Source organism: Amia ocellicauda, chromosome 2, assembly GCF_036373705.1.
Source record: "Amia ocellicauda isolate fAmiCal2 chromosome 2, fAmiCal2.hap1, whole genome shotgun sequence".
Taxonomy (NCBI): domain Eukaryota; kingdom Metazoa; phylum Chordata; class Actinopteri; order Amiiformes; family Amiidae; genus Amia; species Amia ocellicauda.
Window position 1 is genome coordinate 60,849,519 of NC_089851.1, and position 14,922 is coordinate 60,864,440.

Sequence of the window (14,922 nt, forward strand, 5' to 3'; positions counted from 1 at the left end):
GCTGCAACAAAGGAAGCACACAGAGGTGAAAACGTAAGGTTGACGGGAGCAACAAGCTCCCTGTTGCGACTGTCCAGGGGCGGCAATGGGAATTGGACGTTGGCCGTTAGGAGCGCGTAGCGCGTGTCCTTTGGGTTCTGGTTCTTCTTTACAAACCGGCATCTGTCCAGTTGGCTTTCCGGTTCATTACGTCCTCTGATGGCTTTACGATAAGCCTATCTTGCAATCAGATGCTTGCCTTGCTGTCCATCCATCCATCTATCTATCTATCTATGACTCTCGATATCTAACTCTCTTGCTTGCTATCGCTCCCCCAATGGTCAGTAGCATAGTAGCATAACAGCAGATCACGGACCACTGTCAATCAGGTGCTTGCCTTGCCGTCCATCCATCCATCCATCTATCTATCTATCTATCTATGACTCTCGATATCTAACTCTCTTGCTTGCTATCGCTCCCCCAATGGTCAGTAGCATAGTAGCATAACAGCAGGTCACGGACCACTGTCAATCAGGTGCTTGCCTTGCCGTCCATCCATCCATCCATCTATCTATCTATCTATCTATGACTCTCGATATCTAACTCTCTTGCTTGCTATCGCTCCCCCAATGGTCAGTAGCATAGTAGCATAACAGCAGATCACGGACCACTGTCAATCAGGTGCTTGCCTTGCCGTCCATCCATCCATGTATCTATCTATCTATCTATCTATGACTCTCGATATCTAACTCTCTTGCTTGCTATCGCTCCCCCAATGGTCACGAATGTTGCATTCAACGACAAAGAAAATCGTGTGCTGGAAATGATTTCTGGCAACTGTGAAGGAACTGCACGACTGCAGCAACCGCAACACCCCCGTCTGTCTCTGTGGCGCAATCGGTCAGCGCGTTCGGCTGTTAACCGAAAGGATGGTGGTTCGAATCCACCCAGGGACGGCCCACTTTTCCCCCCGCCCCTTGTTATTGTTTCTACTTCTGGCGGTCAGTTTGCCAGACTGCGGCTACAGTAACCTTAAGCTGCTTGCTGCGGACGGCCATCTTGCAAAAATGTATCGAGGGTTTAGAAACTTCCTTTCCATTGCCTAGGCCAACATAAACCAAGGCACTGCTGGGAGTCGAACCCAGGGTTTCCTATTTACAAGACAGGCGCTTTGACCAACTAAGCCACGGTGTCAGGACTCTCCCACTCCCCAGTACCTTCACCCAGGTGTAAGGAGCAAAACAAAACAAAACAAAACAAAACAAAACAAAACAAAACAAAACAAAACAAAACAAAACAAAACAAAACAAAACAAAACAAAACAAAACAAAACAAAACAAAACAAAATCTGGATGCAGGCTGCAACAAAGGAAGCACACAGAGGTGAAAACGTAAGGTTGACGGGAGCAACAAGCTCCCTGTTGCGACTGTCCAGGGGCGGCAATGGGAATTGGACGTTGGCCGTTAGGAGCGCGTAGCGCGTGTCCTTTGGGTTCTGGTTCTTCTTTACAAACCGGCATCTGTCCAGTTGGCTTTCCGGTTCATTACGTCCTCTGATGGCTTTACGATAAGCCTATCTTGCAATCAGATGCTTGCCTTGCTGTCCATCCATCCATCTATCTATCTATCTATGACTCTCGATATCTAACTCTCTTGCTTGCTATCGCTCCCCCAATGGTCAGTAGCATAGTAGCATAACAGCAGATCACGGACCACTGTCAATCAGGTGCTTGCCTTGCCGTCCATCCATCCATCCATCTATCTATCTATCTATCTATGACTCTCGATATCTAACTCTCTTGCTTGCTATCGCTCCCCCAATGGTCAGTAGCATAGTAGCATAACAGCAGATCACGGACCACTGTCAATCAGGTGCTTGCCTTGCCGTCCATCCATCCATCCATCTATCTATCTATCTATCTATCTATGACTCTCGATATCTAACTCTCTTGCTTGCTATCGCTCCCCCAATCGTCAGTAGCATAGTAGCATAACAGCAGGTCACGGACCACTGTCAATCAGGTGTTTGCCTTGCCGTCCATCCATCCATCCATCTATCTATCTATCTATCTATGACTCTCGATATCTAACTCTCTTGCTTGCTATCGCTTCCCCAATGGTCAGTAGCATAGTAGCATAACAGCAGATCACGGACCACTGTCAATCAGATGCTTGCCTTGCCGTCCATCCATCCATCTATCTATCTATCTATCTATGACTCTCGATATCTAACTCTCTTGCTTGCTATCGCTCCCCCAATGGTCACGAATGTTGCATTCAACGACAAAGAAAATCGTGTGCTGGAAATGATTTCTGGCAACTGTGAAGGAACTGCACGACTGCAGCAACCGCAACACCCCCGTCTGTCTCTGTGGCGCAATCGGTCAGCGCGTTCGGCTGTTAACCGAAAGGATGGTGGTTCGAATCCACCCAGGGACGGCCCACTTTTCCCCCCGCCCCTTGTTATTGTTTCTACTTCTGGCGGTCAGTTTGCCAGACTGCGGCTACAGTAACCTTAAGCTGCTTGCTGCGGACGGCCATCTTGCAAAAATGTATCGAGGGTTTAGAAACTTCCTTTCCATTGCCTAGGCCAACATAAACCAAGGCACTGCTGGGAGTCGAACCCAGGGTTTCCTATTTACAAGACAGGCGCTTTAAACCAACTAAGCCACGGTGTCAGGACTCTCCCACTCCCCAGTACCTTCACCCAGGCGTAAGGAACAAAACAAAACAAAACAAAACAAAACAAAACAAAACAAAACAAAACAAAACAAAACAAAACAAAACAAAACAAAACAAAACAAAACAAAACAAAACAAAACAAAACAAAACAAAACAAAATCTGGATGCAGGCTGCAACAAAGGAAGCACACAGAGGTGAAAACGTAAGGTTGACGGGAGCAACAAGCTCCCTGTTGCGACTGTCCAGGGGCGGCAATGGGAATTGGACGTTGGCCGTTAGGTGCGCGTAGCGCGTGTCCTTTGGGTTCTGGTTCTTCTTTACAAACCGGCATCTGTCCAGTTGGCTTTCCGGTTCATTACGTCCTCTGATGGCTTTACGATAAGCCTATCTTGCAATCAGATGCTTGCCTTGCCGTCCATCCATCCATCTATCTATCTATCTATGACTCTCGATATCTAACTCTCTTGCTTGCTATCGCTCCCCCAATGGTCAGTAGCATAGTAGCATAACAGCAGATCACGGACCACTGTCAATCAGGTGCTTGCCTTGCCGTCCATCCATCCATGTATCTATCTATCTATCTATCTATGACTCTCGATATCTAACTCTCTTGCTTGCTATCGCTCCCCCAATGGTCACGTATGTTGCATTCAACGACAAAGAAAATCGTGTGCTGGAAATGATTTCTGGCAACTGTGAAGGAACTGCACGACTGCAGCAACCGCAACACCTCCGTCTGTCTCTGTGGCGCAATCAGTCAGCGCGTTCGGCTGTTAACTGAAAGGATGGTGGATCGAATCCACCCAGGGTCGGCCCACTTTTCCCCCCGCCCCTTGTTATTGTTTCTACTTCTGGCGGTCAGTTTGCCAGACTGCGGCTACAGTAACGTTAAGCTGCTTGCTGCGGACGGCCATCTTGCAAAAATGTATCGAGGGTTTAGAAACTTCCTTTCCATTGCCTAGGCCAACATAAACCAAGGCACTGCTGGGAGTCGAACCCAGGGTTTCCTATTTACAAGACAGGCGCTTTGACCAACTAAGCCACGGTGTCAGGACTCTCCCACTCCCCAGTACCTTCACCCAGGCGTAAGGAACAAAACAAAACAAAACAAAACAAAACAAAACAAAACAAAACAAAACAAAACAAAACAAAACAAAACAAAACAAAACAAAACAAAACAAAACAAAACAAAACAAAATCTGGATGCAGGCTGCAACAAAGGAAGCACACAGAGGTGAAAACGTAAGGTTGACGGGAGCAACAAGCTCCCTGTTGCGACTGTCCAGGGGCGGCAATGGGAATTGGACGTTAGCCGTTAGGTGCGCGTAGCGCGTGTCCTTTGGGTTCTGGTTCTTCTTTACAAACCGGCATCTGTCCAGTTGGCTTTCCGGTTCATTACGTCCTCTGATGGCTTTACGATAAGCCTATCTTGCAATCAGATGCTTGCCTTGCCGTCCATCCATCCATCTATCTATCTATCTATCTATGACTCTCGATATCTAACTCTCTTGCTTGCTATCGCTCCCCCAATGGTCAGTAGCATAGTAGCATAACAGCAGATCACGGACCACTGTCAATCAGGTGCTTGCCTTGCCGTCCATCCATCCATCCATCTATCTATCTATCTATCTATCTATGACTCTCGATATCTAACTCTCTTGCTTGCTATCGCTCCCCCAATGGTCAGTAGCATAGTAGCATAACAGCAGATCACGGACCACTGTCAATCAGGTGCTTGCCTTGCCGTCCATCCATCCATCCATCTATCTATCTATCTATGACTCTCGATATCTAACTCTCTTGCTTGCTATCGCTCCCCCAATGGTCAGTAGCATAGTAGCATAACAGCAGATCACGGACCACTGTCAATCAGGTGCTTGCCTTGCCGTCCATCCATCCATCTATCTATCTATCTATCTATCTATGACTCTCGATATCTAACTCTCTTGCTTGCTATCGCTCCCCCAATGGTCAGTAGCATAGTAGCATAACAGCAGATCACGGACCACTGTCAATCAGGTGCTTGCCTTGCCGTCCATCCATCCATCCATCTATCTATCTATCTATCTATGACTCTCGATATCTAACTCTCTTCCTTGCTATCGCTCCCCCAATGGTCACGTATGTTGCATTCAACGACAAAGAAAATCGTGTGCTGGAAATGATTTCTGGCAACTGTGAAGGAACTGCACGACTGCAGCAACCACAACACCTCCGTCTGTTTCTGTGGCGCAATCGGTCAGCGCGTTCGGCTGTTAACCGAAAGGATGGTGGTTTGAATCCACCCAGGGACGGCCCAAATTTCACCCTGCCCCTTGTTATTGTTTCTACTTCTGGCGGTCAGTTTGCCAGACTGCGGCTACAGTAACCTTAAGCTGCTTACTGCGGACGGCCATCTTGCAAAAATGTATCGAGGGTTTAGAAACTTCCTTTCCATTGCCTAGGCCAACATAAACCAAGGCACTGCTGGGAGTGGAACCCAGGGTTTCCTATTTACAAGACAGGCGCTTTGACCAACTAAGCCACGGTGTCAGGACTCTCCCACTCCCCAGTACCTTCACCCAGGCGTAAGGAACAAAACAAAACAAAACAAAACAAAACAAAACAAAACAAAACAAAACAAAACAAAACAAAACAAAACAAAACAAAACAAAATCTGGATGCAGGCTGCAACAAAGGAAGCACACAGAGGTGAAAACGTAAGGTTGACGGGAGCAACAAGCTCCCTGTTGCGACTGTCCAGGGGCGGCAATGGGAATTGGACGTTGGCCGTTAGGTGCGCGTAGCGCGTGTCCTTTGGGTTCTGGTTCTTCTTTACAAACCGGCATCTGTCCAGTTGGCTTTCCGGTTCATTACGTCCTCTGATGGCTTTACGATAAGCCTATCTTGCAATCAGATGCTTGCCTTGCCGTCCATCCATCCATCTATCTATCTATCTATGACTCTCGATATCTAACTCTCTTGCTTGCTATCGCTCCCCCAATGGTCAGTAGCATAGTAGCATAACAGCAGATCACGGACCACTGTCAATCAGGTGCTTGCCTTGCCGTCCATCCATCCATCCATCTATCTATCTATCTATCTATCTATGACTCTCGATATCTAACTCTCTTGCTTGCTATCGCTCCCCCAATGGTCAGTAGCATAGTAGCATAACAGCAGATCACGGACCACTGTCAATCAGGTGCTTGCCTTGCCGTCCATCCATCCATCCATCTATCTATCTATCTATGACTCTCGATATCTAACTCTCTTGCTTGCTATCGCTCCCCCAATGGTCAGTAGCATAGTAGCATAACAGCAGATCACGGACCACTGTCAATCAGGTGCTTGCCTTGCCGTCCATCCATCCATCCATCTATCTATCTATCTATCTATGACTCTCGATATCTAACTCTCTTCCTTGCTATCGCTCCCCCAATGGTCACGTATGTTGCATTCAACGACAAAGAAAATCGTGTGCTGGAAATGATTTCTGGCAACTGTGAAGGAACTGCACGACTGCAGCAACCACAACACCTCCGTCTGTTTCTGTGGCGCAATCGGTCAGCGCGTTCGGCTGTTAACCGAAAGGATGGTGGTTTGAATCCACCCAGGGACGGCCCAAATTTCCCCCCGCCCCTTGTTATTGTTTCTACTTCTGGCGGTCAGTTTGCCAGACTGCGGCTACAGTAACCTTAAGCTGCTTGCTGCGGACGGCCATCTTGCAAAAATGTATCGAGGGTTTAGAAACTTCCTTTCCATTGCCTAGGCCAACATAAACCAAGGCACTGCTGGGAGTCGAACCCAGGGTTTCCTATTTACAAGACAGGCGCTTTGACCAACTAAGCCACGGTGTCAGGACTCTCCCACTCCCCAGTACCTTCACCCAGGCGTAAGGAACAAAACAAAACAAAACAAAACAACAAAACAAAACAAAACAAAACAAAACAAAACAAAACAAAACAAAATCTGGATGCAGGCTGCAACAAAGGAAGCACACAGAGGTGAAAACGTAAGGTTGACGGGAGCAACAAGCTCCCTGTTGCGACTGTCCAGGGGCGGCAATGGGAATTGGACGTTGGCCGTTAGGTGCGCGTAGCGCGTGTCCTTTGGGTTCTGGTTCTTCTTTACAAACCGGCATCTGTCCAGTTGGCTTTCCGGTTCATTACTTCCTCTGATGGCTTTACGATAAGCCTATCTTGCAATAAGATGCTTGCCTTGCCGTCCATCCATCCATCTATCTATCTATCTATCTATGACTCTCGATATCTAACTCTCTTGCTTGCTATCGCTCCCCCAATGGTCAGTAGCATAGTAGCATAACAGCAGATCACGGACCACTGTCAATCAGGTGCTTGCCTTGCCGTCCATCCATCCATCCATCTATCTATCTATCTATCTATCTATCTATGACTCTCGATATCTAACTCTCTTGCTTGCTATCGCTCCCCCAATGGTCAGTAGCATAGTAGCATAACAGCAGATCACGGACCACTGTCAATCAGGTGCTTGCCTTGCCGTCCATCCATCCATCCATCTATCTATCTATCTATGACTCTCAATATCTAACTCTCTTGCTTGCTATCGCTCCCCCAATGGTCAGTAGCATAGTAGCATAACAGCAGGTCACGGACCACTGTCAATCAGGTGCTTGCCTTGCCGTCCATCCATCCATATATCTATCTATCTATCTTTCTATGACTCTCGATATCTAACTCTCTTGCTTGCTATCGCTCCCCCAATGGTCACGTATGTTGCATTCAACGACAAAGAAAATCGTGTGCTGGAAATGATTTCTGGCAACTGTGAAGGAACTGCACGACTGCAGCAACCGCAACACCTCCGTCTGTCTCTGTGGCGCAATCGGTCAGCGCGTTCGGCTGTTAACCGAAAGGATGGTGGATCGAATCCACCCAGGGTCGGCCCACTTTTCCCCCCGCCCCTTGTTATTGTTTCTACTTCTGGCGGTCAGTTTGCCAGACTGCGGCTACAGTAACCTTAAGCTGCTTGCTGCGGACGGCCATCTTGCAAAAATGTATCGAGGGTTTAGAAACTTCCTTTCCATTGCCTAGGCCAACATAAACCAAGGCACTGCTGGGAGTCGAACCCAGGGTTTCCTATTTACAAGACAGGCGCTTTGACCAACTAAGCCACGGTGTCAGGACTCTCCCACTCCCCAGTACCTTCACCCAGGCGTAAGGAACAAAACAAAACAAAACAAAACAAAACAAAACAAAACAAAACAAAACAAAACAAAACAAAACAAAACAAAACAAAACAAAACAAAACAAAACAAAACAAAACAAAACAAAACAAAACAAAACAAAACAAAACAAAATCTGGATGCAGGCTGCAACAAAGGAAGCACACAGAGGTGAAAACGTAAGGTTGACGGGAGCAACAAGCTCCCTGTTGCGACTGTCCAGGGGCGGCAATGGGAATTGGACGTTGGCCGTTAGGTGCGCGTAGCGCGTGTCCTTTGGGTTCTGGTTCTTCTTTACAAACCGGCATCTGTCCAGTTGGCTTTCCGGTTCATTACGTCCTCTGATGGCTTTACGATAAGCCTATCTTGCAATCAGATGCTTGCCTTGCCGTCCATCCATCCATCTATCTATCTATCTATGACTCTCGATATCTAACTCTCTTGCTTGCTATCGCTCCCCCAATGGTCAGTAGCATAGTAGCATAACAGCAGATCACGGACCACTGTCAATCAGGTGCTTGCCTTGCCGTCCATCCATCCATCCATCTATCTATCTATCTATCTATCTATGACTCTCGATATCTAACTCTCTTGCTTGCTATCGCTCCCCCAATGGTCAGTAGCATAGTAGCATAACAGCAGATCACGGACCACTGTCAATCAGGTGCTTGCCTTGCCGTCCATCCATCCATCTATCTATCTATCTATCTATGACTCTCGATATCTAACTCTCTTGCTTGCTATCGCTCCCCCAATGGTCACGTATGTTGCATTCAACGACAAAGAAAATCGTGTGCTGGAAATGATTTCTGGCAACTGTGAAGGAACTGCACGACTGCAGCAATCGCAACACCTCCGTCTGTCTCTGTGGCGCAATCGGTCAGCGCGTTTGGCTGTTAACCGAAAGGATGGTGGTTCGAATCCACCCAGGGACGGTCCACTTTTCCCCCCGCCCCTTGTTATTGTTTCTACTTCTGGCGGTCAGTTTGCCAGACTGCGGCTACAGTAACCTTAAGCTGCTTGCTGCGGACGGCCATCTTGCAAAAATGTATCGAGGGTTTAGAAACTTCCTTTCCATTGCCTAGGCCAACATAAACCAAGGCACTGCTGGGAGTCGAACCCAGGGTTTCCTATTTACAAGACAGGCGCTTTGACCAACTAAGCCACGGTGTCAGGACTCTCCCACTCCCCAGTACCTTCACCCAGGCGTAAGGAACAAAACAAAACAAAACAAAACAAAACAAAACAAAACAAAACAAAACAAAACAAAACAAAACAAAACAAAACAAAACAAAACAAAACAAAACAAAACAAAACAAAACAAAACACAAAACAAAACAAAACAAAACAAAATCTGGATGAAGGCTGCAACAAAAGAAGCACACAGAGGTGAAAACGTAAGGTTGACGGGAGCAACAAGCTCCCTGTTGCGACTGTCCATTGGCGGCAATGGGAATTGGACGTTGGCCGTTAGGAGCGCGTAGCGCGTGTCCTTTGGGTTCTGGTTCTTCTTTACAAACCGGCATCTGTCCAGTTGGCTTTCCGGTTCATTACGTCCTCTGATGGCTTTACGATAAGCCTATCTTGCAATCAGATGCTTTCCTTGCCGTCCATCCATCCATCTATCTATCTATCTATGACTCTCGATATCTAACTCTCTTGCTTGCTATCGCTCCCCCAATGGTCAGTAGCATAGTAGCATAACAGCAGATCACGGACCACTGTCAATCAGGTGCTTGCCTTGCCGTCCATCCATCCATCCATCTATCTATCTATCTATGACTCTCGATATCTAACTCTCTTGCTTGCTATCGCTCCCCCAATGGTCAGTAGCATAGTAGCATAACAGCAGATCACGGACCACTGTCAATCAGGTGCTTGCCTTGCCGTCCATCCATCCATCCATCTATCTATCTATCTATCTATGACTCTCGATATCTAACTCTCTTGCTTGCTATCGCTCCCCCAATGGTCAGTAGCATAGTAGCATAACAGCAGATCACGGACCACTGTCAATCAGGTGCTTGCCTTGCCGTCCATCCATCCATCCATCTATCTATCTATCTATGACTCTCAATATCTAACTCTCTTGCTTGCTATCGCTCCCCCAATGGTTAGTAGCATAGTAGCATAACAGCAGGTCACGGACCACTGTCAATCAGGTGCTTGCCTTGCCGTCCATCCATCCATCCATCTATCTATCTATCTATCTATGACTCTCGATATCTAACTCTCTTGCTTGCTATCGCTCCCTCAATGGTCAGTAGCATAGTAGCATAACAGCAGATCACGGACCACTGTCAATCAGGTGCTTGCCTTGCCGTCCATCCATCCATCCATCTATCTATCTATCTATCTATGACTCTCGATATCTAACTCTCTTGCTTGCTATCGCTCCCCCAATGGTCAGTAGCATAGTAGCATAACAGCAGGTCACGGACCACTGTCAATCAGGTGCTTGCCTTGCCGTCCATCCATCCATCCATCTATCTATCTATCTATCTATGACTCTCGATATCTAACTCGCTTGCTTGCTATCGCTCCCCCAATGGTCAGTAGCATAGTAGCATAACAGCAGATCACGGACCACTGTCAATCAGGTGCTTGCCTTGCCGTCCATCCATCCATGTATCTATCTATCTATCTATGACTCTCGATATCTAACTCTCTTGCTTGCTATCGCTCCCCCAATGGTCACGTATGTTGCATTCAACGACAAAGAAAATCGTGTGCTGGAAATGATTTCTGGCAACTGTAAAGGAACTGCACGACTGCAGCAACCGCAACACCTCCGTCTGTCTCTGTGGCGCAATCGGTCAGTGCGTTCGGCTGTTAACCGAAAGGATGGTGGTTCGAATCCACCCAGGGACGGCCCACTTTTCCCCCCGCCCCTTGTTATTGTTTCTACTTCTGGCGGTCAGTTTGCCAGACTGCGGCTACAGTAACCTTAAGCTGCTTGCTGCGGACGGCCATCTTGCAAAAATGTATCAAGGGTTTAGAAACTTCCTTTCCATTGCCTAGGCCAACATAAACCATGGCACTGCTGGGAGTCGAACCCAGGGTTTCCTATTTACAAGACAGGTGCTTTGACCAACTAAGCCACGGTGTCAGGACTCTCCCACTCCCCAGTACCTTCACCCAGGCGTAAGGAACAAAACAAAACAAAACAAAACAAAACAAAACAAAACAAAACAAAACAAAACAAAACAAAACAAAACAAAACAAAACAAAATCTGGATGCAGGCTGCAACAAAGGAAGCACACAGAGGTGAAAACGTAAGGTTGACGGGAGCAACAAGCTCCCTGTTGCGACTGTCCAGGGGCGGCAATGGGAATTGGACGTTGGCCGTTAGGTGCGCGTAGCGCGTGTCCTTTGGGTTCTGGTTCTTCTTTACAAACCGGCATCTGTCCAGTTGGCTTTCCGGTTCATTACGTCCTCTGATGGCTTTACGATAAGCCTATCTTGCAATCAGATGCTTGCCTTGCCGTCCATCCATCCATCTATCTATCTATCTATGACTCTCGATATCTAACTCTCTTGCTTGCTATCGCTCCCCCAATGGTCAGTAGCATAGTAGCATAACAGCAGATCACGGACCACTGTCTATCAGGTGCTTGCCTTGCCGTCCATCCATCCATCCATCTACCTATCTATCTATCTATGACTCTCGATATCTAACTCGCTTGCTTGCTATCGCTCCCCCAATGGTCAGTAGCATAGTAGCATAACAGCAGATCACGGACCACTGTCAATCAGGTGCTTGCCTTGCCGTCCATCCATCCATGTATCTATCTATCTATCTATCTATGAATCTCGATATCTAACTCTCTTGCTTGCTATCGCTCCCCCAATGGTCACGTATGTTGCATTCAACGACAAAGAAAATCGTGTGCTGGAAATGATTTCTGGCAACTGTGAAGGAACTGCACGACTGCAGCAACCGCAACACCTCCGTCTGTCTCTGTGGCGCAATTGGTCAGCTCGTTCGGCTGTTAACCGAAAGGATGGTAATTCGAATCCACCCAGGGACGGCCCGCTTTTCCCCCCGCCCCTTGTTATTGTTTCTACTTCTGGCGGTCAGTTTGCCAGACTGCGGCTACAGTAACCTTAAGCTGCTTGCTGCGGACGGCCATCTTGCAAAAATGTATCGAGGGTTTAGAAACTTCCTTTCCATTGCCTAGGCCAACATAAACCAAGGCACTGCTGGGAGTCGAACCCAGGGTTTTCTATTTACAAGACAGGCGCTTTGACCAACTAAGCCATGGTGTCAGGACTCTCCCACTCCCCAGTACCTTCACCCAGGCGTAAGGAACAAAACAAAACAAAACAAAACAAAACAAAACAAAACAAAACAAAACAAAACAAAACAAAACAAAACAAAACAAAACAAAACAAAACAAAACAAAACAAAACAAAACAAAACAAAATCTGGATGCAGGCTGCAACAAAGGAAGCACACAGAGGTGAAAACGTAAGGTTGACGGGAGCAACAAGCTCCCTGTTGCGACTGTCCAGGGGCGGCAATGGGAATTGGACGTTGGCCGTTAGGTGCGCGTAGTGCGTGTCCTTTGGGTTCTGGTTCTTCTTTACAAACCGGCATCTGTCCAGTTGGCTTTCCGGTTCATTACGTCCTCTGATGGCTTTACGATAAGCCTATCTTGCAATCAGATGCTTGCCTTGCCGTCCATCCATCCATCTATCTATCTATCTATCTATCTATGACTCTCGATATCTAACTCTCTTGCTTGCTATCGCTCCCCCAATGGTCAGTAGCATAGTAGCATAACAGCAGATCACGGACCACTGTCAATCAGATGCTTGCCTTGCCGTCCATCCATCCATCTATCTATCTATCTATCTATGACTCTCGATATCTAACTCTCTTGCTTGCTATCGCTCCCCCAATGGTCAGTAGCATAGTAGCATAACAGCAGATCACGGACCACTGTCAATCAGGTGCTTGCCTTGCCGTCCATCCATCCATCCATCTTTCTATCTATCTATCTATGACTCTCGATATCTAACTCTCTTGCTTGCTATCGCTCCCCCAATGGTCAGTAGCATAGTAGCATAACAGCAGATCACGGACCACTGTCAATCAGGTGCTTGCCTTGCCGTCCATCCATCCATCCATCTATCTATCTATCTATCTATGACTCTCGATATCTAACTCTCTTGCTTGCTATCGCTCCCACAATGGTCAGTAGCATAGTAGCATAACAGCAGATCACGGACCACTGTCAATCAGGTGCTTGCCTTGCCGTCCATCCATCCATCCATCTATCTATCTATCTATCTATGACTCTCGATATCTAACTCTCTTGCTTGCTATCGCTCCCCCAATGGTCACGTATGTTGCATTCAACGACAAAGAAAATCGTGTGCTGGAAATGATTTCTGGCAACTGTGAAGGAACTGCACGACTGCAGCAACCACAACACCTCCGTCTGTCTCTGTGGCGCGATCGGTCAGCGCGTTCGGCTGTTAACCGAAAGGATGGTGGTTCGAATCCACCCAGGGACGGCCCACTTTTCCCCCCGCCCCTTGTTATTGTTTCTACTTTGGCGGTCAGTTTGCCAGACTGCGGCTACAGTAACCTTAAGCTGCTTGCTGCGGACGGCCATCTTGCAAAATTGTATCGAGGGTTTAGAAACTTCCTTTCCATTGCCTAGGCCAACATAAACCAAGGCACTGCTGGGAGTCGAACCCAGGGTTTCCTATTTACAAGACAGGCGCTTTGACCAACTAAGCCACGGTGTCAGGACTCTCCCACTCCCCAGTACCTTCACCCAGGCGTAAGGAACAAAACAAAACAAAACAAAACAAAACAAAACAAAACAAAACAAAACAAAACAAAACAAAACAAAACAAAACAAAACAAAATCTGGATGCAGGCTGCAACAAAGGAAGCACACAGAGGTGAAAACGTAAGGTTGACGGGAGCAACAAGCTCCCTGTTGCGACTGTCCAGGGGCGGCAATGGGAATTGGACGTTGGCCGTTAGGTGCGCGTAGCGCGTGTCCTTTGGGTTCTGGTTCTTCTTTACAAACCGGCATCTGTCCAGTTGGCTTTCCGGTTCATTACGTCCTCTGATGGCTTTACGATAAGCCTATCTTGCAATCAGATGCTTGCCTTGCCGTCCATCCATCCATCTATCTATCTATCTATCTATCTATGACTCTCGATATCTAACTCTCTTGCTTGCTATCGCTCCCCCAATGGTCAGTAGCATAGTAGCATAACAGCAGATCATGGACCACTGTCAATCAGGTGCTTGCCTTGCCGTCCATCCATCCATCCATCTATCTATCTATCTATCTATGACTCTCGATATCTAACTCTCTTGCTTGCTATCGCTCCCCCAATGGTCAGTAGCATAGTAGCATAACAGCAGATCACGGACCAATGTCAATCAGGTGCTTGCCTTGCCGTCCATCCATCCATCCATCTTTCTATCTATCTATCTATCTATCTATGACTCTCGATATCTAACTCGCTTGCTTGCTATCGCTCCCCCAATGGTCAGTAGCATAGTAGCATAACAGCAGATCACGGATCACTGTCAATCAGGTGCTTGCCTTGCCGTCCATCCATCCATTTATCTATCTATCTATCTATCTATGACTCTCGATATCTAACTCTCTTGCTTGCTATCGCTCCCCCAATGGTCACGTATGTTGCATTCAACGACAAAGAAAATCGTGTGCTGGAAATGATTTCTGGCAACTGTGAAGGAACTGCACGACTGCAGCAACCGCAACACCTCCGTCTGTCTCTGTGGCGCAATCGGTCAGCGCGTTCGGCTGTTAACCGAAAGGATGGTGGTTCGAATCCACCCAGGGACGGCCCACTTTTCCCCCCGCCCCTTGTTATTGTTTCTACTTCTGGCGGTCAGTTTGCCAGACTGCGGCTACAGTAACCTTAAGCTGCTTGCTGCGGACGGCCATCTTGCAAAAATGTATCGAGGGTTTAGAAACTTCCTTTCCATTGCCTAGGCCAACATAAACCAAGGCACTGCTGGGAGTCGAACCCAGGGTTTCCTATTTACAAGACAGGCGCTTTGACCAACTAAGC

General features: G+C 47.4%; 9 non-coding genes across 9 annotated transcripts; all 9 read left to right on the forward strand.

The window, feature by feature from the left end:
* The first annotated feature begins 861 nt into the window (after window positions 1-861).
* trnan-guu (transfer RNA asparagine (anticodon GUU)) lies at window positions 862-935 on the forward strand. Its single transcript has one exon. It is a non-coding gene; the product is annotated as a tRNA-Asn (tRNA).
* Window positions 936-2,344: 1,409 nt separating this feature from the next.
* Window positions 2,345-2,418, forward strand: trnan-guu (transfer RNA asparagine (anticodon GUU)). The gene has a single exon. It is a non-coding gene; the product is annotated as a tRNA-Asn (tRNA).
* A 2,464-nt stretch (window positions 2,419-4,882) lies between these two features.
* trnan-guu (transfer RNA asparagine (anticodon GUU)) lies at window positions 4,883-4,956 on the forward strand. Its single transcript has one exon. It is a non-coding gene; the product is annotated as a tRNA-Asn (tRNA).
* A 1,233-nt stretch (window positions 4,957-6,189) lies between these two features.
* On the forward strand, window positions 6,190-6,263 carry trnan-guu (transfer RNA asparagine (anticodon GUU)). The gene has a single exon. It is a non-coding gene; the product is annotated as a tRNA-Asn (tRNA).
* Window positions 6,264-7,492: 1,229 nt separating this feature from the next.
* trnan-guu (transfer RNA asparagine (anticodon GUU)) lies at window positions 7,493-7,566 on the forward strand. Its single transcript has one exon. It is a non-coding gene; the product is annotated as a tRNA-Asn (tRNA).
* Window positions 7,567-8,708: 1,142 nt separating this feature from the next.
* On the forward strand, window positions 8,709-8,782 carry trnan-guu (transfer RNA asparagine (anticodon GUU)). Its single transcript has one exon. It is a non-coding gene; the product is annotated as a tRNA-Asn (tRNA).
* A 1,862-nt stretch (window positions 8,783-10,644) lies between these two features.
* trnan-guu (transfer RNA asparagine (anticodon GUU)) lies at window positions 10,645-10,718 on the forward strand. Its single transcript has one exon. It is a non-coding gene; the product is annotated as a tRNA-Asn (tRNA).
* Window positions 10,719-13,297: 2,579 nt separating this feature from the next.
* On the forward strand, window positions 13,298-13,371 carry trnan-guu (transfer RNA asparagine (anticodon GUU)). The gene has a single exon. It is a non-coding gene; the product is annotated as a tRNA-Asn (tRNA).
* A 1,248-nt stretch (window positions 13,372-14,619) lies between these two features.
* On the forward strand, window positions 14,620-14,693 carry trnan-guu (transfer RNA asparagine (anticodon GUU)). Its single transcript has one exon. It is a non-coding gene; the product is annotated as a tRNA-Asn (tRNA).
* Window positions 14,694-14,922: the final 229 nt, after the last annotated feature.